The sequence below is a fragment of the Poeciliopsis prolifica genome, unplaced genomic scaffold, assembly GCF_027474105.1.
Source record: "Poeciliopsis prolifica strain line A6 unplaced genomic scaffold, Auburn_PproV2 SCAFFOLD071, whole genome shotgun sequence".
Classification (NCBI taxonomy): domain Eukaryota; kingdom Metazoa; phylum Chordata; class Actinopteri; order Cyprinodontiformes; family Poeciliidae; genus Poeciliopsis; species Poeciliopsis prolifica.
In genome coordinates, this window is record NW_026562446.1 from 742,663 (window position 1) to 768,758 (window position 26,096).

Below are 26,096 nucleotides of genomic sequence, written 5' to 3' on the forward strand. Positions count from 1 at the left end.
TCTCTGCAACTGCATATTTTATTTCATTGAGGCGTAGCTTAAATACAAACATTTGCATAGAAGGAGTGGCAAACACAATACACATTCTCAAGGTACTGTCTTTGCATCTCCCGAGGTCACAGTTTTTTGTTGTCTCTCTGGACCATAAAACTATAGTTTCTTGGGACATCTAGCCTTTGATCCACTCTCCTGCTAGGTGTCAACTCTTTCCCCCTGGTTGGCACCTGTGGTCCCCTTGTCCTCCTGTCAGGGCAATTGTAACTGCAAGCATCTTGCTCTGTTCCCGGGATTCTCTGGTTCAGTTCCCGTCCCCCTCTGGGGTCGTAAAGTTCAGTTCCGAGACTCTGGGTTGTATGCAAACGACCCATTCTTCCTACTAGGCTAAGTGCCACCCTGGCCATCCGTCTCCAAAGTGACAAACTCATTGCTTCAAAGATAAAAGAAACACAGATCCCAGGGCAAAGGTTTATCAACTTGTATAGTCTCCGAATCTTGAATATTTATATTTGTATTTATCTAAAAACCTAACAACTTGTCACTCTTAAAGGAGACACAGCTGGGTTCTGGTTCTGATTCTGGTTTGAATCTCTGATGGATCCTGAAAGAAAATCTCTCTGTTGTTTGCTTTCAAGATAATTTTTTATGTGATTGTAAAATAAAACAAAATCAAAACCAGAACCAGACAGATCATCAACCTGATGTTCTAATGATTCCCATCAGAACCGGTCCAATCCTCCAATATGTTCCTGATCATTGATCCTCCTGAATAATGTCCAGCCTTCTTTAAAGAGCAGAAAGATCAGTTTCTGAGACCAACAGGTTGGTTTAAATGACTGAAAGAAGTTTGGTGATCTTAGTGTTGAGTTCTGACATGGAGCAGAACCAGGAGTCCTTTCTACTCTGACCATCCAAGGAGGATCTGATGGAGCTTCAATCAGAACCAGATGGTCCATTAGAGACACTGAAGCCCACTGCTCAATCAGATCCACTAAATATTTAGTTTAACTGTAGAAATGGTTGATAATCTGCCATGTTGGATGATGTTTGAACTTCAGAGGTGGAATCATAAAAATAATTCATAGAAAATGTTTTATTTCAGAATGAATCTGTCTTTTGTCAGATTTTAGAGAAAGATGCAAATATCAATATAATATAAAACCCAACAGAACTTGGTATCATCACATGCCACATAACAGATATAAACAGAAGTTACAGCAGTTAGAAACATCTCACCTCTCTGATGGTGGAGATCCAGGAGATTTAAAGTAATGATCCCTTGACCTGTCACTCTTAAAGGAGACACAGCTGGGTTCTGGTTCTGGTTCTGGTTCTGGTTTGAGTCTCTGATGGATCCTGACAGAAACATGATGATTAAAACTGAATCAGCAAAGAGAGCAGCAGCAGCTTCATCACCACGTCTGTTCTGGCCTGATATAGTGAACGCTGTGTGAAAAGGGCTGTGGACAGTTAGAGATGGTGACCTCACCTCTGACCTTTGCTCTGGCTCTCATCTTCCCCACACAGAGTGGTTTTAGAGGGAGGGACTCCCTCCTCTCTGTCCTCACACTGATCCATGCTGCTGAATCCACATCAGCTCACACACACTTTCTAGCTTCACCTGCAGAGGAAACACACATCATTCATCTGCACATCAACTCTGATCATCCTTTACATCATTAGTGCTTGAAAAAGATCAGCTGCTCCTCCTCTGATTGGCTCTTCTTCTCTGCTTCATATCAGTGTCAGGTGAATGCAGTCAGACAGCAGAGAGGCAGAGGAAGCTGCCATCAGCTGCTGCACTTCTACTATCAGTCCACTAGATGGAGACATGGAGCAACATTTACATTCACTGATTCAACCTGAGCAACAGGAAGTGTTTTCTGCTCCTTCAAAGATTAACTATTTCATAATCTGACTAGAAATTGTTTTTCTGACTTTAATGCTGGAGACCAGAGTTTGATTCCAGGAAATAAAACCAAGAATCAGTTGTTCAGAGAAGAAAATAAAGAAAACCAGATGTCCAGCAGAGAACTTCAAACGGCAGAGATTTTAGTTTTTCAGCTGAAATCAGAAGTGAACATTTTCTCCAAACATCAAAGTTCAAGTAGGAAACAAAGCAAACTTACAGTTTGTTCAAATGTTCCAAAGAGTTGATGAAGAAAATCTGAACAACAAGCTGAGACCCAACAGAACCACGGTAGATCCAGACTGGTGCCCAAATAAACAGGTTAGTTTAAACTGAAAGTGTTAGAGGGAAAGAGTCCAGACTGGTCTGACTGGTCAGACTGACTGGGATGAAAGTTTCTCTGTTGACGTCTGAAGACAGGATCACTTCTCATAAATATGGATCTGCTGTTATTCTGCTGATCCAGGTTCTGTTCAACACCAATTGAACCAGAACCTTTTTTAACTTGGAACCAACTGACTCTTCATTAATGGGGATTTGTCTCCCCTGGTGGTAACATTACCTGCGTATTGTCTGGTTATTAATATCATAACGTGTTTTTACATTATGATATTAATGTCATGACGTTAATATCCAAAAGCTCTTTTGGATTACAGAGCTGTAATCCAAAAATTAAGAGACCACTTAAAATGATCAGTTTCTGATTTATTTTTTTATAGGCTCTATTTGAGTAAAATGAACAATGTTCTCTTTTTCTATGAAGTATTGACAACATGTCTGACATTCCAAGCAAAAATGTATTTGCAGAAAATGAGAATGGTGAAAATAATAATAAAGTTGAAGCGCTTTTAAACCACAATAATCTAAAGAAAACAAGTTCATTTAAAATACTGATTTTAACTCAGTTCAGAAATCATTTGGTGAATAACCAGGTTGTCAATGAGGTTCTCAGTGGTCTCCATTTTTTTTTTTTTCATTGCTGGATGACGCAACTGTAAAACGTGATCAGAACCAAAACCAGTTCTAAGGTTTCATTTATCAGGACATGAATGACTTTAGGGTTTGTTTTGTTTCTGCTCACCTGGAGCACCAGCCGGGTGGAGTCAGTCTGAATTCCTTCATCTAAAGAGAACATTGAAGATCCTCCTGGAACAAATGAAGCTTTGGAAAGAAATCAGCAGGAAGTGAAAGAAAATGAATCTTCATCACTTGTGAAGTGAACAACATGAGAGTTGGATTCATTGGAGTCACATGAAGATCAGAAAACTGAGGCTGGAATAATAAACATCATGTTAAATATTAGCTTATATTGCTCTCAGTGAACTTTATTTGCTGGACTTTGATGAGAATAAATAAAAGCTATGATAATCCTGATGTTACTATGAAGGAGTGTTTCTTCATCCAGTCATTTATTAAACTTGCCTGATTCTGTCTCCCATAAAGCTCCACTGGGTCATCAATATGGGACTGAAAATTCAGTCAGTTTAGCTCATTTTAGCAGAGACTGAAGGTAACAGACTGTGGGATAAATTGAGTTGGGCTCATATGAACATTCATGGTTTGTCTGCACCAAAGCAATGTTAGAGTGGGAGATCCTGGATGTGGGGTGAGGGAGGTAAACTGGGTTACTGCTGCCCAGCAACTCCATCCCATTTCCTTAAACTACATCCACCTGCAGGAACAAGGAATGTGGCTTTATGTCCACATCTGAAGCAGTGCTGACAGATATCACCCTGCATGCTTGGAATCCTTTAGCCCTCACAGATCTGCCATTAAACTGTAGATATGTTTAGAACTGCAAAGTGATAATTTAATGTAGCTGTCCCATAAGGAACCTGAATTATGTGGAAACCTTAAATGTATGGATTTCTTTGCAGGATGATGCAAATGGCCAAGAGAACAAATGCAGAAAATTCTTTTCAATCTGTACCATTAGAAATGGTATAAATTGCTTTGCAGATCAGACATCAACTCCAACAGGGGACGGATGGGACAAGAATTTTCCTTCCAAACATGAAAATGTTTAGTTTTCCACTATTTTAGACCTGGAAATGTAAATTTGACATAATATTTTAAGAATCATAAGTAGATCTGGTAAGGAAGTAAACCAGAAAGACCTTATGATGCAACTTGTATATTTGACCCATTTCACTCAAATTAAAAACATTCAAAGGGATTTTTTAACACTGATGTTTTAATTCAAAATTTCTTTGTGAATCAGTTCCTTCAGATACAGATCATTTCATTCTCCTTCACTGTACAAGGCTATAAAAAGTTCACAGCAACAGCACAAACATACAAAATAGTCATTTTTACCAAATTCATGTTTTTCCTCCTCTGCTCTCCTTAAATAATCTGAACTCTGGTGAGGAACCAGCCATAGCAAAAAGATTCAAGTCAGTGTTTACAATCTTATTTACAGAGAACATTGATCAAAGTGCATTGAAGAGAGTCTGATTTACAGTCACGTCTCTGAGGGAGGAAATATATTTACACTGTTTACAAACGCTGCAACCATGGTGATCTCAGCAGCAGCAATAATAATAATGCAATGAACAGAAGAAACCTTAATGTCAGTCAGCAAAGCATGATCAGAAATATTAACAATCTGTTTCATAATTAAATACTTTTAGTCTCCAGACTTGTTCCCCGTTGAGACCTGAGAACTTTGACCCGGTTTGAATCGGAACAGGAAACGGTTGATGAAGACGCCTGGTTCTTCAGAGGTTCAGTCCAGGCTGGACATGAAAGACCCTCAAAGACAAACTGTTCTCTGAACAGACGGCAAAGACGACGTCGGAAAAGCAAGAATAAAAATTCCTCAACACTGTGGAGTGAATGTGGAAAACTCATGGAAGTATTCACATAATAAATAACATTTCCTCTTCACCACAGATCAGGACTTAATGCACTTCTGAAGGCATGTGGTTGAACTGTAAGGTCCGCCGTTACGGCGAACCGTTGGCATCGTAACACGGAGGAGGTTTCCGCAAGGAGAAGAAATAAAAAACCAAAATCCTGAGAACGATCAGGATAAATCATCGTCTGTGCTCACTATGGAAATCTGTCAACAGAAACAGAGGAAGGAAAAGATGGGATTTTATGTAACTGAGAGGAAATGGCAGCATTTTCAACCACATCTCAAAATATTGACTTGAAGATTTCCAAATATCAGATTTTAAAAAATTAAACTCACCGCTGGGTAGGTGTGGCCCACGTTGGCGCCGTGGCGGGTGATGTCGATGTTGAGGTCTTCTTCTGTGGTTTTCAGGTAGACTGGGTTGTCAAAGTTCATGCTCTTCTGGTTCTTCAGCTGCCAGTTCCTCCACATCAGGTAGGCGCCCGCTCCGGCCATGGCCAGCAGCACTGCAGCAGAGACACAGGCTGCTGGGAAACAGATTTGACCTCATGTTTGACCTCAGAGGAGGAGGCAGAGGCACTTACAGACAGGTAGGATGGCCCAGGCAGCAGCAGAGCCTCTGGCTGTGGAGTCCACCTGGATAGATGTGCTCACATTGGCTTCTGGAAGAGACGACAAAATCAGTAACTTCCATAAACCTTAAAGAGTTTAGGATAGGGTCATGGTCTACACAAAACCTGCAAAACTCAATCTTAGATAATGTTCAAGTCTGCTTAGTTCAGTGAGCCGTTTTAAGACTTCTTGTTATCAATTCCAAAATAAAATCTAAACAGATTCACCACTGTACAATTGTATAGCTTTGAAAAGTAGAAGTGGAGCCTCCTGCAGAAACGAGCAGCAAATGGTTTCTAGATTACGGTTGTCTTTTCCAGCAGCCATTGTACAGTGCAAACAGCAGTAAAACCTGCTGGGACGTTTCATTTGGAGGGTTTTATAAAGCTCATTTTCTGAAGCAGAAAATATTTGCCAATATCAGCTTGGTGTAAATCTAAAGCTCCTCAATCAAAACAAGCTTCAGCGAATTCCTGCATTAATCTTTACAAATGCAGAATAGGGGGTAAAAAAAGGTTCCAATAGCAAAACTAAAAATCTTCCAGCAGGTTTTGAGGTTTGTAAACTACATTGAGGGCAAGAATGTAGGTTTTGTTTGAGCCAAATATTGCATGTGTACTTCCCATTTTCTACCACTAGATGGCGCTCCTGTACTAGATTAATTTGTCAGAGCTTTAAACTCTTCCAGCAGCAGAGAGGTGATGACCGAATGTCACATGGATTGTTCAGCATTTAGCAACAAGTCACAGGGATTCCTCATGTTTCTGATTAAGATCAAAATTACTTCAGTAAAAAATAAAACAGGGAATTTAAGTTCTTCCAAGAGTTTCCAGGTTGAAATGATCCAACTGAACATTTATAATCTCAGCTGGATTAGAAGATTTGAGGAATTACAGGTTAATTTCAGCTCTTAGATTCAGATCAGGACCAAAGCAGCAGAAGTTTTCAGTTAAAGCAGAAGAGAAGGTTAATTCAGAAAAATCTTTGCCAGGAGGAGAAAAACTGGAAGCTACTTGATTTGAGAGCCCAGCATGCTGAGATGACGGCGTTAGGTTTTACCTTTGGGCTGCGTTACAGCTTCACTACCGTCCTCACAGGAAGAGTCTGTCACTAGAAGAGCAACAACAAACCTTAAGCATTCAAGGTCGTCCATTTCTGAGTTCTCTTTGAATGTAGACCAGATCTCTGGAGAGTAAACTGGTTTATCTGATGCAAATCAAGAGGATGGGAGAGTCGCTGCAATCTGCATGAATGGTTTCACCATCCTGTAATAAACGACTCACACTGGGAAGTCTGGTCCTTTTGCCTGGAAAGGCCAGTTCATGTGGGGAGGTGTGAATGTGGAACTGAACTCTGGTCCACCTACAAACATCGGCTGTTTGGTTGAAGTGAAGGCTGGTGCAGTTTGAATGCATATGAACGAACCACAGATTGTTCCTAAAGCAGGAAGTGAACTACAGCGTAGGGCATTCTGGGTAAATACAGTGAAACAAATGCTAGCTAGTTTAGTGCTAACGGAGAAAATGGCTTGTGGTCTTTTGCCAAAGACAAAATAAAACTAAAATCTGATGTCACTTTTTGTGATGAAGGTTATTTATAGTAATTTATTGACTATACTGGAGCCTTTGGTCTTACTGCACAAGGATCAGAGGCGTCGTCACACTGTGTGCATAACGAACTTCTATTTGAGTTCTGCAGCAAATCTGGATTCCTAATGTAGAACAAATTGCAGGTTCATTTTGTTACATTATCCCACATATAGCATATTATTAGGCTCTGAAAACAGTCAGTAATAATCATATTCCTGTGAATTATCACAAATATCAAGAAGCTGCTGACATTTCTGATGAGCTTTGAGTTTCTCGGTTCTGATCAGTCATTCTGTGAAGAGGAAAATAAAAACTTTCTTCATGAAATGTAAACAAATCTGCCCACTCAAAGCATTATGGGATTTCAAGTTTCTCATTGTAAGCAATGAGAAACTGAAACATCTATGATTTCAGCTCCAACTGGAGGAAAAACCTCCACTGATCTGTAACGGCGTGAACAATAAAAACAGTCGTTTGTCGCTGTGAGTTGAGCTTCTGTTCACTTTGTGTTTCTAACTGGATTAGAGTCGGCCGGAGCAGCAGCCTCACAAAGCTCTACAGTTCCCGGTCGGCCCAGCTGGAAAATGGGCTGGACGGGCAGGAATTAGTCTTAAAGGGACAGGCACCCATTTTCACTGCAACCAACAGAGTTCAGCAGAGAGCTTCAGTCCTGATAAACCTCCAAATGGGATTTAAATAAGCTTCCCAATATAAAGAACTAAAATTGACCAAGTTTAGGGTAAATACTTCAATGAAATGTGGAACAACCAGAAGCTAAAGGGGAAAATGGAAGCAAACTCAGAAGATCAAGGATGCAGTCGAGCTGGGTGATAAAATTTAGTTTTTAAGGTTTGATATCTGAAAGATATGGATTCCCCCCGTTCTGTTGGGTTTTTTGAACCGACAACCTCAGCATGTTTTATACTCCCAGTTAAAACTCTTAATCCTCCACAGATTCTCAGCGTTTCCTGCAGTTTGTTCTGAGCGCCGTCATGAAGACGGTCCAGCGATCCGCGAGTCCCGGCTGGAACCAGAGTCCAATTAGTGCTGCGGATTCAGCTGTCAGGTTTCTGTTGGGTTTGAAAAGGCTAATCTGTGAAAGGAGCGAAGCCGCAGGGAAAAACAAAGCGAGTCTCTAAGCAACCGGTCGTCCAGCAGGAGGGAAAGGCCAGCGCCGCTGCTCTGCCTTCACTCCTGCAACCGCTAATTGTTGCAAACAATCCTGGAGCCGCTGCAAACTGGACCACTGCAGACATTTACCCACAACTTAAAATTCAAGACGCCGCTTCCTTTTCTCCTCTAGAAGCCTTAAAAACAGGCGAGTGGTTCTTACTATATTGAAAACAAAAAAGACTTCAGCAGTGGAAAGAGGTTGATGTTGAAAAGCTGCAGCAGCAGAATCAGTGTTTGCATTTCTGTGCAGAGCTCACCGGGTCTGCAGCGCTGGCCGTCTGCTGCCAGCTCCTGGCCTGCAGGACACACGCAGCTGTACTTGGGGAATGTTTGTTGATCTGAGGAGCAGGAAGACACAAGAAGCTGCAGCCGCCATTTTCACTTTTCTCTGTGCACCAGTTGGTACCTGCAGAAAAACAAAACATGAATAAATCACTGAGTAACTGAAGCCCAAATCAAGCTGGAGAACTTGTTCCACACCAGTTCTGGGTTAAACTGAGTGACCTTTGACCCCTCACCAGCCAGCTGGATCAGCTCATGGTAGACGATGACGTCCTGAGGGTCGTTCAGGTTGCTGGCGAGCGTGACGACATCAGAACCAGAGAACTTGTTGGCGCCGAAGATGGCTTTGTTTTCACCGTCCGTCCAGAAAACCCGATTCTGCCAACAGAACCAAACATGGCCGACTTTTACATACTGATCATTTCAGTAATCAATTATTCTGATCAATGGTAATATTTTTTTTTACAGATTTTTATTTGACTAAATCCTTTTTGTACAATTAGAAATAATTCTGTAAACATTTTATTGCTTAAAACTTTGTATTTGACTGTTATGTTTTATGAAACATTTTGAATTTGCTGAAATGTGCTAAACAAATAAACTTTATTAAAAAGCAGCAGCATTTCTTCAGTAAGTCTAAATGAACGAAAGCTGAAGGCCAAACGAACCTCGAACACGGTGAGAGCGAATGGATGAGCCAGGAAGTCTGCAGACTAAATGAGGCCTAATCGATGTTCTTAGTGACCAGAGGATCAATAAGGCCTTAATCAGCCCAGAGGTTCAAACTGATGAAACATGAGGATGGAGGCTCTATTAAAACATTCCTCACCATCTTCCATGTTCTTTCAGCAAACAGTTGAGACAGAGCTGGTTTTGGTTCCACCACTATTGACCTGCTGCTTTAGCCGCCATTGAAAGTTTTATTAAAAGTCTGTCTGTCAGGATTCCGGTTGTGAGAGCGTGTGCGTGAGAGTGTGAGTGGGAGTGTTACATCTTCTTTCAGCGAGGATCTTCGTGAGGAGCCTGTGGAGCCAGCGCAGGTGACGCTGATTTGCCTCATCAGCGTGCTGGAATAAAGGAGCGGCAGAATCCTCCAGTCATCCCTAGATGGTTAACGCTACCGGTAGTCACTCTGGCCTCACCTGTTGAAAACTTGTTTCTTGAACCTTGTTGTGTAACTCGAAGTTACTTACTCTCCGTATCCTGTTCGTTTCCAGGACTTTTTGTGTTCTCGTTTCAAGAAGCTCCTGAGATTGCCTGCCTGCTCCGCCGTTTCCACTGACTCCATCCTGTTCCAACCACCCGAGCTAACTCCTCGCACTCCCTCCGGCACCGTTGCACACCCTCACGCCGGATCCTGACGCCTCACCCCTAAGCTCTGGAAAATCCGCACCAATGTAAGCCAGCTCCTGATTCCTCCTCCGAACTCGCATTCTGAACCCATTATAATTCAGCTCTCGTTTCAGGCCAACCTGGTCGAGCGACCCTCGCCGCATATCGAAGTCCAGAGGACTGAATTTTATTTGTCCTGTTGTAAATAAATCACTTACCTTTCTATCCAGTGTGTGGTTACTGCATGTGGGTCCGCAAGTTAAATCAAACCATGTCACTGTCAGTCTGCAGATCATGTGACCAAACCAGAAAACACACTGAAACATAGAGAACAGCAAGAAAAAGTGAAAGTTATCAAAAATGTTCATACTTGAGGAAAGTATGATGTACTCCAAAATATGCTAAAGTAAAGTAGTGAAGTATTTTTACTTTGTTACTATACAACACTGAATCAAATAAATACACCACAAGATTCATTGTATTTCATTGAGATGTTAAGGAACAGACCACCACAAGGTCCAGAACCTTTGTGAAGTCAATGAAAGCGATTGATGGTTTTAAATACTTTACAAAAGAAAGTAAGATGCTTTTGTGCGAGTCAACGTGTCTCCTGCATCAGGTAAAGCTGCAAGTCTTTCAGGTTTTGTTTTTACCACCTTTGCACATCTGATAGGCAACATTGTTGCCATTCTTCTTGACAAAACAGAAAAAACAAACTCATCCAGTGTGAATGGAGACTGTCTGTGAGGATCGATTTACAAATCTTTTAAGAGATGCTGAATTGAGGTTTGGATTTTGTCTCTCATTCTAAATCAGGACATGGTTTAAGTAAATGAGTAGTTTTGACTGCGTGTCTAGGGATGTTGTCTGAGGTTTGTTTTCTAACAACATCTGAGTACATCAGTCGACTGCTTTCTGACATCTAAAAATCATTTTATTTTGAGGAATCAAACTACAGCATATTTAAATTGATCTTTTTCTTAAGAAAACATGAAAAACCATAGAACTATCTTCTTCCACTTTGAAATTATACATTGTCTTGTGTTGTAGATAATGTAACATCCATTTGCTGCTGTAATGAGACAAATTATTACAAACAGTTCAAGGATAAGTAATCTTTTGTAAGGCCCACTACTTCAGTGTGGTTTAAAACATGGTGGCACAAGGCTGTCAGGTTCACCATCGCCCTCCACCTGGACAATTTAGCTGAACAAAACACCAAGGTCCAATAGGACAGGCAGTCAAAGTCAATAATTCCCCACATTGATCTGTTCTTTTTTTCTGCTTTCTCGTGGGTCTCAAAACACAAAAGACTTGACATGTGATGTTCTCTTTGATAACTGCCTTTTCGGACGGCAATTGTGAGCTGATAGAACCAATGAACAAATTGATTTACTTGGTGCTTGTGAAAGGTAGTTTCTTGTTTCAAAGGCTCCTGAAGTTGTCCACAGATCTCAGTCCTCGCACCTTTTTCAAACGTAGCAGCAGGTGTTTTTATTTCTGGCCGTGTCTTTTTGTCTTTCAATATCCCTCTTTGACAAAATCCTTCAGAGCCACTGAAGCAGAAATAAAAGCCCTTTGTGGGATGGCTCACTCTGCCAAAGTTTTATAGAGTGGACTTTAGCTCTGGCATATTCTTGTTCATATCCACATGTATTCCACACTCAGCACAAGACTAAGAAATCATGCAAGAATAACATGCAAGAAAGAGCATGACATGTACCGACCATCAGGCATGGAGTCTTTGAAATATAAACTGATTGTGTCTGGTTTTAATTTACAAAGTCAAACTGAAAACTGCTTTCATGGCTCAGCTGTCTACAATTGAGTCAAGGTGCTTTAAATAGAACAAACAAGTAGTAAAATATGAACAAATGACATTTTACAACAAAACAAATGAGTAAAACTAGCACAGCACATTATTCTGGTCGCCAGAGCTGACAACAACACCTGACCAGTTAAAGTAAGAACCATTGCTGGATTGTAAGAGTGAGCCAATCTGTTAAATATTTAGTGTCAGACAATCACAATATTAGAAAGAATGTATAACGTTTTAAACTTTATAGCGTAGTTAATGAGAAGCCAGTGTAAAATGATCAAAACAGACTAATGTGACCAAACTCTATGTTTCCAGTGAGATGCTGCTGCATTTTTGCCCAAAGGGAGATATTAGCAATGCTTGAATGGCACCATAATATGATGAATAGCAGCACATGAAGTCACAAAGTTGATAAAAGTCTGTCTTTAAAACATTGCTAACCTGTTTTTCACTTTTTGTCAAAAGATACTCAAACGTTCTTGGCAGGTGGGAGACAATATGAATCTAACTGGTCAGTGATGTTGCCATGGTCATTTAAAAGGTTTAGTGGTCGACATAAAATGTTTGTTCAGATTAAGGAAGATTGTCTTCATTCATGTTTGAGCCGTCAATGACGACTAATCTGTGATTTGGTAAAGCAAAATAATCCAAATCAGAGCAGAAAGCAGATGGCAATAAATTCATGCAAATGCAAATCTGCCCATCAATAATTTGCACTTGCTTATGCGACAGGTTGGGGTTGTTTTTAGTTCAGCCACAAACACAGAACATGCAGGAAAATGTTCAGAGAGAAAGATGTGCTTCTTTCACTTTTCATAACTTGACTGAGTAAAAAACAGAACTGAGCTTCTGAATGCATATGATGCACAATTGTAGATTCCTAAAGGCCTCAGAATAATGCGTTTCTGTAGCTTGTTGATTTTATATCACAGAATGACATTAATGCATCAAAAGCATTGAAAGCACTGATTAAAGTTTAGAAGGGATACGATTGGACAAACTGTGTGAACAAATTAAGGGGCAAAATCACAAAGATATTCCAGTAGCTAATTGTGTGTGGACAATTTCAGCTAACTCTGAAACCAGCAACAGAAACATGTTTTCTAATTTCTTTACAAAGCCAATAGTCTTTCTCAGCTTCTCAGCAGTTTGTTCACTGATTTAGTTGATTGTGTCCTTGTCTGTCTGTCTATTTACATAAAAAGTAGTAAAATAGTTGCAGAATTTGAAAAATGTGAATTTATTTGCACAAATTAGATTTCATGGCAAAATACTGTGTGGTTAGAAATCCTGACAAATGGGAAAATAAACGGTTGGCAACTCAGGTGTGTCAGAGACGTTGAATTAATCTTCTCCTTTATTGAGGTATCCCTTGTATTTTTACAATCATTTCTCTATTTCTTCCAACAGATGCTTCACATGATCCTGCAGAGATTACTAACTCAATTCAACAAATTTAACTGAGCACAATTTGGGTGAGTTGAACTGAGGAATCTTCTGCTTATTATGCTGATGGTGAGAAAAGGGATATCCAAGGAAAATGTTGAAGAGTCAGCTTCCTCATCATTTACTTTATACTATGCTACTATTAACTTGCACTTGTATCAAACTTGGAGAAAAAATAAAACATGTGTCCAATTAATAACTTGTCTGTGGATGCTATTTTGGGACACAACAGTGGAGCAGTCCAGTCCCAACAGTTCCCCCAATAGTACCATAAACAATGGTAGCACTTGTACCATTGTTTACCATGTTGTCCTTGTCAAACAATGTCCCTGTCCCTTTATCATCATTCCTCATTTCACAATGAGAACAGCAGTCAAACAGGACAGAGAATTAGGTTTTTTAAATTAGCACTAGATCTGCCAGCCACATTCCTGCACATATACCAAACATACATCCAGCCCCATTACACACATCTTCACAAGCTGCACCTCATCATGTTCCTGCACCTTCAGCAGAGACACAGATGCAACCAATTCAATAGCATCTTCAAAATAACAGTCACAGATTCACCTGCAGCAGAATGTATGAATAAAATAATAAAACATATTGATAAGGGCTGATCATCATCATCAGTCGTGTTCCTACAATGTCACTGCTAGTGCATGTTTTTGTGGTCAAATAAAGCTGAGGACAATAATATCTGTTTAGGTAAATACATTTTAATATCTTACAGGATGCAGCATTTATTTTTTTATCAATTATTCTCCAACAATCATTTGTACAAATACATGTAACCCATTTAGAAAGGAAAGAGAAGAAAAATGTTGATCTTGAAATGTTTCTATGCAGATGATGGAGAGAGAGGAGCAGAGCTGCAGAGAGGGTTGAGACGAGGCTTTATTCACAAGATCCATCTAATGGCCTTTACCACACAAAACGGGAACATTTAGGCATCATGGCTGAAAATGGTTCTGATGGCCCAAATCCAAGACCAGAGGAGAGTAACAGGTGTTTCCCAAAGCTTACTGGTTTGGTTTACTGTCTAATGGAGAGAAAGTTGAAGGAGATTGGTTACTGTATTCCAGAAATACTAACAAAGTCTATTGTTTTTGCATGAAAGCTCTTTGGAGAAGCTAAAGTTCCTGCCACGTGGCTTGTGGAGGGAATAATAACTGGCCATGTCTTTCAAAAACACCGAAGCCCCATGAAACCAGTAGTTGTCACATAAACGCTTCTCTGATGTGGAAAGAAATGTGGCTTACGCCTCGGTAAGACTATTGATAGTGAACTGCAGAGAACCAGCAGCTGGAAAAGCAACTGGAGAAAGTGTTGGCTCCAGTTATTGACTGCATCCTCTTCCTTGCAGAGAGAAACTCGCCACTAAGGGGGAAAATTGTCAGCTAGGAAATCCTAAAACTGGAGCTTTTCTGTGAATCCTGGAGCTCAGAGCACGATCTGATGTCACACTGGCAGAACATGTTAGAAAGGCTGCAAACTCCAAACAAACCCCTGGATATCTGACATGCTGCTCAGAATGAACTGCTGGATTCAATATCAGAGTGTTTTGGGCTAAATATCTGCCCAGACCAAAGCCTCCAAGACTTGCAGTGGAACTGGAATATTTCAAAGCAAGAGCAGGCCTCAGTCATCATTCCATATATTGATACAGATGGGAAGAAAAAAGTCTCTATTGCAGAGTCTTTTGTGGGTTTCACTGCTGTGAAGGACACAACTGGGAAAGGCCTCACACTAACAGGGGTACTGGAGAGTTTGGGCTTGGATTTGGCTGATTGTAGAGGGCAAAGTTACCATAATGGCTCTAATATGAGGGCAATAAACAAGGCTGCTGAAGCTTTAATACAGCAAAGATGTCCAGAGGCTCCATTCATCCCCTGCTGCAGCCACAGCCTGAACCTTTTGTTATGTGATGCAGCCTCATCTAGCAGAGAGTCTAACTGTCTTTGGCACTGTCCAAAGATTGGACACCATCTTTGGGTCTTCTGTGGAGCATTTGATCAATAGTTTTACTGATATGGACATTTAATGCTAGTGCAGCACAAGTTAGTCTGGATCTTCCTGCAGCTTTAGATCACAGTTTTCTTCCTCTTAAACATGAATCTCTTTGAAGCCACTGCTTTCATTTCTTGTTGCTTTCATCGGCTGTAGGGTCAAAGGTCAAGCTGGCGTCTTTCTTTGGCATCTTTTGTGATAATTACAGCGAGATGAGAAACCTGTGTTTCAGCAGCAGGAATGTTGTAAAGATGGATTGGCGACAGGATGACATGGGAAGCGATTCACATGAGTTTAATGGAGTTTGAGGCCTGAAGCATCAGAGAAAGTTTGGATGAGACGGATAACAGGAATTTGGTCGGCATCTCTCAGAAACAGAGTCGTGTCATCAGCAACTGGACTGATACACATTTCTCCATCAGCAACTGGGATGCGGCGCATTTTGTTTCCCAGAATAAATGTTGCAAGAAGTTGGGCTGCCATCAGGAATAAATAGGGGAAACTGGGCGGCCCAGTCTCTCTCCTCTGGATACTGGGAATCTGGGACAGGAACCAGTTTAACACAGCAGTTACCTTCTTGTGAAGAGGCTGGATATGAAATATGGCCTGAAAGCAAATGTTTCTAAGCTCCCATACGTAAAGCCGTCCTCTAGAGAGTCAGAAGCCTTATAAAAGTCCAACAAGCAAATCAAGCTGTTATCATTGATTGGTTCTGAAGGGTCCAGTAGATCCAGCACAAGCCTCAGGTTGTTTGTGTCTGTGGGACATGAAGCCTGATTGAGATTCATCAATAATAGAACTGAGGGTTTGTTTCATTCTTCTGGCCAAATCCAAACTTTCCAGTCATTGTTCAGTCAGCAAATAGGTCTCCAGTTGTCAATGGGTAACTTGTCTTTGCCAGCCTTTGGGATCAGAGTAATAAGGCCTTGTGTTAAAGTAGGAGGCAATTCTCCACCATCAATACTTTCTGAAGAGCCTGAGAATAAAGGGACTCACATCTTTGACACATTTCTCATAAAGCTACTTGACAGCCCATCACTACCTGCTGATTGGTTGTTTTAAGGCTTCAAATATCCTCTTCTACTTCCTGTAGCGTGAGGTTAGCATCACACATGTTGTTCTCAGATCAACTTCACAATGTTTCATGGAGTCAATCAGAAAAGAAGCTTTTTCATGGGAGTCTTCAGAGGAGTAGAGGTTGTTGTAGGAACTGGAACCAAATGAACCAAGAGTTTTATGGTCTGATACAATCTTGTCATGAACTTTAAGTGAGTCTAAAGTCTCATGAAGTTTAGATTGTTCTAACCAAAACAGTAGGAAGAACACTGCTCCCCTTCCTCCAACCATCTGGCTCCAGACCTGACAAACGCGCCTCCAGCTTCTGTTTCTATATTTCATCCAGTTTAGTTTGACCTTCACTAAGGAGAGAAAGGTCATCCTCATGAAGGTCATCATGGCTGATCCTGGATAAAGAAGCTGTCTGAGAGCAAAGACTTTCTTCCTCTTGCCTTCTCTTGTCTGCAAGGTTCCTGCTGAAGGATCTGCTGGATTTTCCTCTGTCATATTTGAACAGTTCCCAAAAAGGACTAAAGGAGTTTTGTCTCCAGGCTTTTCCTCCCAGCAGGATTTAATCAGGGATCTGATGCTTTCAGTAACATCCTCATATGAGAGAAGACTGTTGTTCCTCTTCCAACAGACGGCTCTAGGAATGCCGGGCGTCCAGAGCCAAAGGCTTAACGGGATTATTTCACGGTCAGAGAAAGGAGCAGGGTGCGTATCAATATTAACAGCAGCAGAACCGACTGGCTTTGATACCAGCCAAAAGTCAATACGGACTTTTTAGAAAGGTCTTTGGTAGGGAGGAAAAGATCCGGTTTATTGCTGCCGATTCCAATACCGATCACCATGAGGCCATCTTTGCTGATCGCCTGGATCCGCTGATTATTTTTCATCTTAGTTAGAAATGATACTATGTGATGTGGCAAAATTAAAATGTATCTGCTTATAAATTCACCTCATTAACATAAACATGCAACAAACTTGCAGGCACAAAACAGCAGCTACTGAGTCAAAAGAAGAAAAACCTGCAACCAGTTCAACAACATGAACAGTAAAGTTCTCTGTAGCATAAATTATACATGAGCCAATAATCTCACAACATTATTATATCAAATAATGTCCAGTAAAACAGGGAAACATTCATTCAAAGTAAAAATGCAGCTTGAACCAAAATCTATGATCCAAAGTTAATGAATCAAAACTTCCTGAGAGAAGCTAATGATTAACACTGGTTAGATAGCAGAATAATGCAGATTATGGATAGCTAGATGATAAATGCAGGTATTGGTTAGCTAGATGATTAAAGCTGGCTCTGGTTAGCTAGTTGATTAACACTGGTTCTGGTTAACTAGCTAAGTAATGCAGGTTCTGGTTAGCTAGTTGATTAACGCTGGTTCTGGTTAGCTAGCTGCGTAATAAAGGTTCTGGTTACCTAGCTAAATAATGCAGATTCTGGTTAGCTAGCTGATTAATTATTGTTCTGATTATCTAGCTGAATAATGCTGGTTCTGGTTAGCTAGCTAATTAACGCTGGTTCTGGTTAGCTAGTTAAATAATGCAGGTTCTGGTTAGCTAGCTGATTAATGCTTGATCTGGTTAGCTAGCTGCATAATGCAGGTTCTGGTTAGCTAGCTGATTAACGCTGGTTCTGGTTAGCTAGATGATAAATGCAGGTATTGGTTAGCTAGATGATTAAAGCTGGTTCTGGTTAACTAGCTAATTAATGATGGTTCTGGTTAGCTAGTTGATTAACGCTGGTTCTGGTTAACTAGCTAAGTAATGTTGGTTCTGGTTAGCTAGTTGATTAATGCTTGATCTAGTTAGCTAGCTAATTAATGCTGGTTCTGGTTAGCTAGCTGATTAACGCTGGTTCTGGTTAGCTAGCTGCGTAATAAAGGTTCTGGTTACCTAGCTAAATAATGCAGATTCTGGTTAGCTAGTTGATTAATGCTTGATCTGGTTAGCTAGCTGCATAATGCAGGTTCTGGTTAGCTAGCTGATTAATGCTTGATCTGGTTAGCTAGCTGCATAATGCAGGTTCTGGTTAGCTAGGTGATGAATGCAGGTTCTGGTTAGCTTGGTGGTGAACCCTGGTTCTGGTTAGCTAGTTGAATAATGCAGGTTCTGGTTAGCTATTAAAATGGATGTGCTTATAAATTCATCTAATTAACGTAAACATGCAACAAACTTGCAGGCATAAAACAGCAGCTACTGTGTCAAAAGAAGAGAAAAACCTGCAACCAGTTCAACAACATGAACAGTAAAGTTCTCTGTAACATAAATTATACATGAGCCAATAATCTCACAACATTATTATATCAAATAATGTCCAGTAAAACAGGGAAATATTCATTCAAAGTAAAAATACAGGTTGAACAAATTCAATGATCCAAAGTTAATGAATCAAAACTTCCTGAGAGCAGCTAATGATTAACACTGGTTAGATAGCAGAATAATGCAGATTATGGATAGCTAGATGATGAATGCAGGTGCTAGTTAGCTAGCTTAATAATGCTGGTTCTGGTTAGCTAGCTAATTAACGCTGGTTCTGGTTAGCTAGTTAAATAATGCAGGTTCTGGTTAGCTAGCTGATTAATGCTTGATCTGGTTAGCTAGCTGCATAATGCAGATTCTGATTAGCTAGCTGATTAATGCTTGATCTGGTTAGCTAGGTGATGAATGCAGGTGCTGTTAGCTAGCTGAATAATGCAGGTTCTGGTTAGTTAGCTGATTAACGCTGGTTCTGGTTAGCTAGCTGATTATGGTTGGTTCTGGTTAGCTAGGTGATGAATGCTGGTGCTGGTGAGCTAGATTATTAATGCTGGTTCCTTTTAGCTAGCTGATTAACGCTGATTCTGGTAAGCTAGCTGATTAACGATGGTTCTGGTTAGCTAGCTTATTAACGCAGGTTCCATTTAGCTAGCTGATTAATGCAGGTTCTGGTTAGCTAGCTGATTAACACTGGTTCTGGTTAGCTAGCTAATTAATGCTGTTTCTGATAAGCTAGCTGATTAATGATGGTTCTGGTTATCTTGCTGAATAATGCAAATTCTGGTTAGCTAGGTGATGAATGCTGGTGCTGGTTTGCTAGATGATTAACACTAGTTCTGGTTAGCTAGCTGAATAATGCAGATTATGGTTAGCAAGGTGATTAATGCAGGTATTGGTTAGCTACATGATTAACGCTGGTTCTGGTTAGCTAGTTGAATAATGCAGGTTCTGGTTAGCTAGCTGATTAATGCTTGATCTGGTTAGCTAGCTGCATAATACAGGTTCTGGTTAGTTATCTGATTAATGCTGGTTCTGGTTAGCTAGCTGTGTAACGCAGGTTCTAGTTAGCTAGCTGATTAATGCATCTTCTGGATAGGCAGATGATGAATGCAGGTGCTAGTTAGCATGCTGAATAATGCAGGTTCTGGTTAGCTAGCTGATTAACACTGGTTCTGGTTAGCTAGTTGATTAATGCTTGATCTAGTTAGCTAGCTGCATAATGCAGGTGCTGGTTAGCTAGCTGATTAACACTGGTTCTGGTTAGCTAGTTGATTAATGCTTGATCTGGTTAGCTAGCTGCATAATGCAGGTGCTGGTTAGCTAGCTGATTAACGCTGGTTCTGGTTAGCTAGCTGCGTAATAAAGGTTCTGGTTAGCTGCTGATTAATGCAGGTTCTGGTTTGCTAGCTGATTAACGCTGGTTCTGGTTAGCTAGCTGCGTAATAAAGGTTCTGGTTAGCTAGCTGATTAATGTTTGATGTGGTTAGCTAGCTGCATAATGCTGTTTCTTGTTAGCTAGCTGATTAATGCTGGTTCTGGTTAGCTAGCTGATTAATGCAGGTTCTGATTAGCTAGCTGATTAATGCTTGATCTGGTTAGCTAGCTGCATAATGCAGGTTCTGGTTAGCTAGGTGATGAATGCAGTGCTGTTAGCTAGCTGAATAATGCAGGTTCTGGTTAGTTAGCTGATTAACGCTGGTTCTGGTTAGCTAGCTGATTATGGTTGGTTCTGGTTAGCTAGGTGATGAATGCTGGTGCTGGTGAGCTAGATTATTAATGCTGGTTCCTTTTAGCTAGCTGATTAACGCTGATTCTGGTAAGCTAGCTGATTAACGATGATTCTGGTTAGCTAGCTGAATAATGCAGATTATGTTTAGCAAGATGATTAATGCGGGTATTGGTTAGCTACATGATTAAAGCTGGTTCTGGTTAGCTAGCTTATTAACGCAGGTTCCATTTAGCTAGCTGATTAATGCAGGTTCTGGTTAGCTAGCTGATTAACTGGTTCTGGTTAGCTAGCTAATTAATGCTGTTTCTGGTAAGCTAGCTGATTAATGATGGTTCTGGTTATCTTGCTAAATAATGCAAATTCTGGTTAGCTAGGTGATGAATGCTGTGCTGGTTTGCTAGATGATTAACACTAGTTCTGGTTAGCTAGCTGAATAATGCAGATTATGGTTAGCAAGGTGATTAATGCAGGTATTGGTTAGCTACATGATAACGCTGGTTCTGGTTAGCTAGTTGAATGATGCAGGTTCTGGTTAGCTAGCTGATTAATGCTTGTCTGGTTAGCTAGCTGCATAATACAGGTTCTGGTTAGTTATCTAATTAATGCTGGTTCTGGTTAGCTAGCTGTGTAACGCAGGTTCTAGTTAGCTAGCTGATTAATGGCAGATGATGAATGCAGGTGCTGGTTAGCATGCTGAATAATGCAGGTTCTGGTTAGCTAGTTGATTAATGCTTGATCTAGTTAGCTAGCTGCACAATGCAGGTGCTGGTTAGCTAGCTGATTAACACTGGTTCTGGTTAGCTAGTTGATTAATGCTTGATCTGGTTAGCTAGCTGCATAATGCAGGTTCTGGTTAGCTAGGTGATGAATGCAGGTGCTGTTAGCTAGCTGAATAATGCAGGTTCTGGTTAGCTAGTTGATTAATGCTTGATCTAGTTAGCTAGCTGCATAATGCAGGTGCTGGTTAGCTAGCTGATTAACACTGGTTCTGGTTAGCTAGTTGATTAATGCTTGATCTGGTTAGCTAGCTGCATAATGCAGGTGCTGGTTAGCTAGCTGATTAACGCTGGTTCTGGTTAGCTAGCTGCGTAATAAGGTTATTGTTAGCTGGCTGATTAATGCAGGTTCTGGATTTGCTAGCTGATTAACGCTGGTTCTGGTTAGCTAGCTGCGTAATAAAGGTTATTGTTAGCTGGCTGATTAATGCAGGTTCTGGTTTGCTAGCTGATTAACGCTGGTTCTGCTTATCTAGCTGCGTAATAAAGCTTCTGGTTAGCTAGCTGATTAATGTTTGATGTGGTTAGCTAGCTGCATAATGCTGTTTTCTTGTTAGCTAGCTGATTAATGCTGGTTCTGGTTAGCTAGCTGATTAATGCTTTTCCTGGTTAGCTAGCTGATTAATGCTGGTTCTGGTTAACTAGTTGAATAATGCAGATTCTGGTTAGCTAGCTGATTAATTATTGTTCTGATTATCTAGCTAATTAACGCTGGTTATGGTTAGCTAGCTAATTAACGCTGGTTCTGGTTAGCTAGTTGAATAATGCAGGTTCTGGTTAGCTAGCTGATTAATGTTTGATCTGGTTTGCTAGCTGCATAATGCAGGTTCTGGTTAGCTAGCTGATTAATGCTTGCCTGGTTAGCTAGCTGCATAATGCAGGTTCTGGTTAGCTAGGTGATGAATGCAGGTTCTGGTTCGCTAGTTGATGAACACTGGTTCTGGTTAGCTAGTTGAATAATGCACGTTCTGATTAGCTAGCTGAACAATGCATGTTCTGGTTAGTTAGCTGATTAACCCTGGTTCTGGTTAGCTAGTTGAATAAGCAGGTTCTGGTTAGCTAGCTGATTAATGCTTGATCTGGTTAGCTAGCTGCATAATGCAGGTTCTGGTTAGCTAGCTGATTAATGCTTGATCTGGTTAGCTAGCTGCATAATTCAGGTTCTGGTTAGCTAGGTGATGAATGCAGGTTCTGGTTAGCTAGGTGATGAACGCTGGTTCTGGTTAGCTAGTCATATAATGCAGGTTCTGTTAGCTAGCTGATTAATGCTTGATCTGGTTAGCTAGCTGCATAATGCAGGTTCTGGTTAGCTAGGTGAAGAATGCAGGTGCTGTTAGCAAGCTGATTAACGCAGGTTCTGGTTAGCTAGGTGATGAACGCTGGTTCTGGTTAGCTAGGTGATGAACGCTGGTTCTGGTTAGCTAGCTGCATAATGCAGGTTCTTGTTTGCTAGGTGATGAATGCAGGTGCTGTTAGCTAGCTGATTAAAGCTGGTTCTGGTTAGCTAGCTGAATCGTGCAGGTTCTGGTTAGATAGCTGATTAACGCTGGTTCTGGTTAGCTAGCTCATTATGGTTAGTTATGGTTAACTAGATTATTAAAGCTTTTTCTAGTTAGCTAGCTGGTTAACGCGGGTTCTGGTTATCATGCTGAATAATGCAAATTCTGGTGAGCTAGATTATTAATGCTTGATCTAGTTAGCTAGCTGCATAATGCAGGTGATGGTTAGCTAGCTGATTAACACTGTTTCTGGTTAGCTAGTTGATTAATGCAGCTAGTTGAATAATGCAGGTTCTGGTTAGCTAGCTAATTAATGCTTGATCTGGTTAGCTAGCTGCATAATGCAGGTTCTGGTTAGCTAGCTGATTAATGCTTGATCTGGTTAGCTAGCTGCATAATGCAGGTTCTGGTTAGCTAGGTGATGAATGCAGGTTCTGGTTACCTAGGTGATGAACCCTGGTTCTGGTTAGCTAGTTGAATAATGCAGGTTCTGGTAAGCTAGTTGATGATGCAGGTTCTGGTTAGCCAGTTGAATAATGCAGGTTCTGGTTAGCTAGGTGATGAATGCAGGTTCTGGTAGCTACTTGAATAATGCAGGTTCTGGTTAGCTAGTTGAATAATGCAGGTTCTGGTTAGCTAGCTGAACAATGCAGGTTCTGGTTAGCTAGCTGATTAATGCTTGATCTGGTTAGCTAGCTGCTAATGCAGGTTCTGGTTAGCTAGGTGATGAATGCAGTTCTGGTTAGCTAGGTGATGAACCCTGGTTCTGGTTAGCTAGTTGAATAATGCAGGTTCTGGATAGCTAGGTGATTAATGCTTGATCTGGTTAGCTAGCTGCATAATGCAGGTTCTGGTTAGCTAGCTGATTAAATCTTGATCTGGTTAGCTAGCTGCATAATGCAGGTTCTGGTTAGCTAGCTGAATAATTCAGGTTCTGGTTAGTTAGCTGATTAACGCTGGTTCTGGTTAGCTAGCTGATTATGGTTGGTTCTGGTTAGCTAGGTGATGAATGCAGGTGCTGTTAGCTAGCTGATTAAAGCTGTTCTGGTTAGCTAGCTGAATAATGCAGGTTCTGGTTAGTTAGATGATTAAAGCTTTTTCTGGTTAGCTAGCTGGTTAACACTGGTTCTGGTTATCTGCTGAATAATGCAAATTCTAGTTAGCTAGGTGATGAATGCTGGTGCTGGTGAGCTAGATTATTAATTCTGGTTCCTTTTAGCTACTCATTAACGCTGATTTTGGTTAGCTAGCTTATTAACGCAGGTTCCAGTTAGCTAGCTGATTATGCAGGTTCTGGTTAGCTAGATGAATAATGCAGATTATGGTTAGCTAGCTGATTAATGATGGTTCTGGTTAGCCAGCTGAATAATGCTGGTTGTGGTTAGCTAGCTGATTAACGCTGATTCTGGTTAGCTAGATCATGAATGCTTGATCTGGTTAGCTAGCTGATTAACGCCAATTCTGGTTAGCTAGATCATGAATGCTTGATCTGGTTAGCTAGCTGATTAATGCTGATCTGGTTAGCTAGCTGCATAATGCAGGTTCTGGTTAGCAAGTTGAATAATGCAGGTTCTGGTTAGCTAGCTGATTAACGCTGGTTCGGTTAGCTAGTTGAATAATGCAGGTTCTGGTTAGCTAGGTGATGAATGCAGGTGCTGTTAGCTAGCTGATTAACGCAGTTCTGGTTAGCTAGGTGATGAACGCTGGTTCTGGTTAGCTAGTTGAATAATGCAGGTTCTGGTTAGCTAGGATGAATGCAGGTTCTGGTTAGCTAGGTGATGAACGCTGGTTCTGGTTAGCTAGCTGATTAATGCTTGATCTGGTTAGCTAGCTGCATAATGCAGGTTCTGGTTAGCTAGGTGATGAATGCAGGTGCTGTTAGCTAGCTGAATAATGCAGGTTCTGGTTAGTTAGCTGATTAACACTGGTTGGTTAGCTAGCTGATTATGGTTGGTTCTGTTAGCTAGGTGATGAATGCTGGTGCTGGTGAGCTAGATTATTAATGCTGGTTCCTCTTAGCTAGCTGATTAACGCTGATTCTGGTAAGCTAGCTGATTAACAATGGTTCTGGTTAGCTAGCTGAATAATGCAGATTATGGTTAGCAAGATGATTAATGCAGGTATTGGTTAGCTACATGATTAAAGCTGGTTCTGGTTAGCTAGCTTATTAACAGGTTCCATTTAGCTAGCTGATTAATGCAGGTTCTGGTTAGCTAGCTGAATATTGCAGATTATGGTTAGCAAGATGAATAATGCAGATTATAGTTAGCTAGCTGATTAACGCCGATTCTGGTTAGCTAGATGATGAATGCTTGATCTGGTTAGCTAGCTGCATAATGCCGGTTCTGGTTAGCAAGGTGAATAATGCAGGTTCTGGTTAGCTAGCTGATTAACGCTGGTCTGGTTAGCTAGCTGATTATGGTTGGTTCTGGTTAGCTAGGGGATGATGCAGGTGCTGTTAGCTAGCTGATTAAAGCTGGTTCTGGTTAGCTAGCTGAATAATGCAGGTTTGGTTAGTTAAATGATTAAAGCTTTTCTGGTTAGCTAGCTGGTTAACGCTGGTTCTGGTTATCTTGCTGAATAATGCAAATTCTAGTTAGCTAGGTGATGAATGCTGGTGCTGGTGAGCTAGATTATTAATGCTGGTTCCTTTTAGCTAGCTGATTAATGCTTGTTCTGGTTTGCTAGCTGCATAATGCAGGTTCTGGTTTGCTAGCTGATTAACGCAGGTTCCATTTAGCTAGCTGATTAATGCTGGTTGTTGTTAGACAGCTGTGTAATAATGTTCTGGTTAGCTAGCTGATTAATGCTTGTTTTGGTTAGCTAGTTGATTAATGCTTGTTTTGGTTAGCTAGCTGCATAATGCAGGTTCTGGTTAGCTAGCTGATTAATGCTTGTTTTGGTTAGCTAGCTGATTAACGCAGTTTCTGGTTAGCTAGCTGGTTAATGCTTGTTTTGGTTAGCTAGCTGCCTAATCAAATCAAATCAAATTTTATTTGTATAGCACATTTCAGCAGCAAGGCATTTCAAAGTGCTTTACATCATAAACACAAGAACACAAAGTCATGCAACATATATAAACAATACATTGTTACATATTACATTTTAAATAAAGTTCTAAACAGGTGTGTTTTGTTGAGATTTAAAGGAAGTCAGGGTTTCTGCTGTTTGTTGAATAATGCAACAAACAGCATCTATGCTTTCAGCATAGATGCTAAAAGCTGCTTCTCCTCTCTTGGTTCTGGTTCTGGGGATGCAGAGCAGAACCAGAACCAGAACCTGAGAGTCTGGAAGGTTGATACAACAACAGCAGATCTTTGATGTATTGTGGTGCTAAACCGTTCAGTGATTATAAACTAACAACAGGATTTTAAAATCTATTCTTTGAGCTACAGGGAGCCAGTGGAGGGACGTTTAAAACTGCTGTTATGTCTCTATCTTCCTGGTTCTAGTGAGAACAGGAGCAGCAGCTTCTGGATCAGCTGCAAGCTGGAGATTGATTTGTGGGTCCAGCATGGTTCTGGCTTTAGAGTTGATGTGCAGATTAATCCTCTGATTTTTAATTTCTCTGAAAAGAAGCTGGAAAACTTGTTCCATCAGCATTAGATTGGAGTTCAGGTGGAAACGTCATAGGAGGGTTGTGAGCCTGTCAACTGTTGCAATAAGTTGAGCATTATTGATGTTTTTGTTTATGACATCTGAAAGAAAGCCTCCCTTGCATGTTTTAGTGTTG

At 40.7% G+C, this 26,096-nt stretch overlaps 1 pseudogene; it reads right to left on the bottom strand.

Moving 5' to 3' along the window:
* Nucleotides 1-4,934: 4,934 nt before the first annotated feature.
* On the bottom strand, nucleotides 4,935-9,918 carry LOC129351993 (very low-density lipoprotein receptor-like; annotated as a pseudogene).
* Between the last annotated feature and the right edge of the window lie 16,178 nt (nucleotides 9,919-26,096).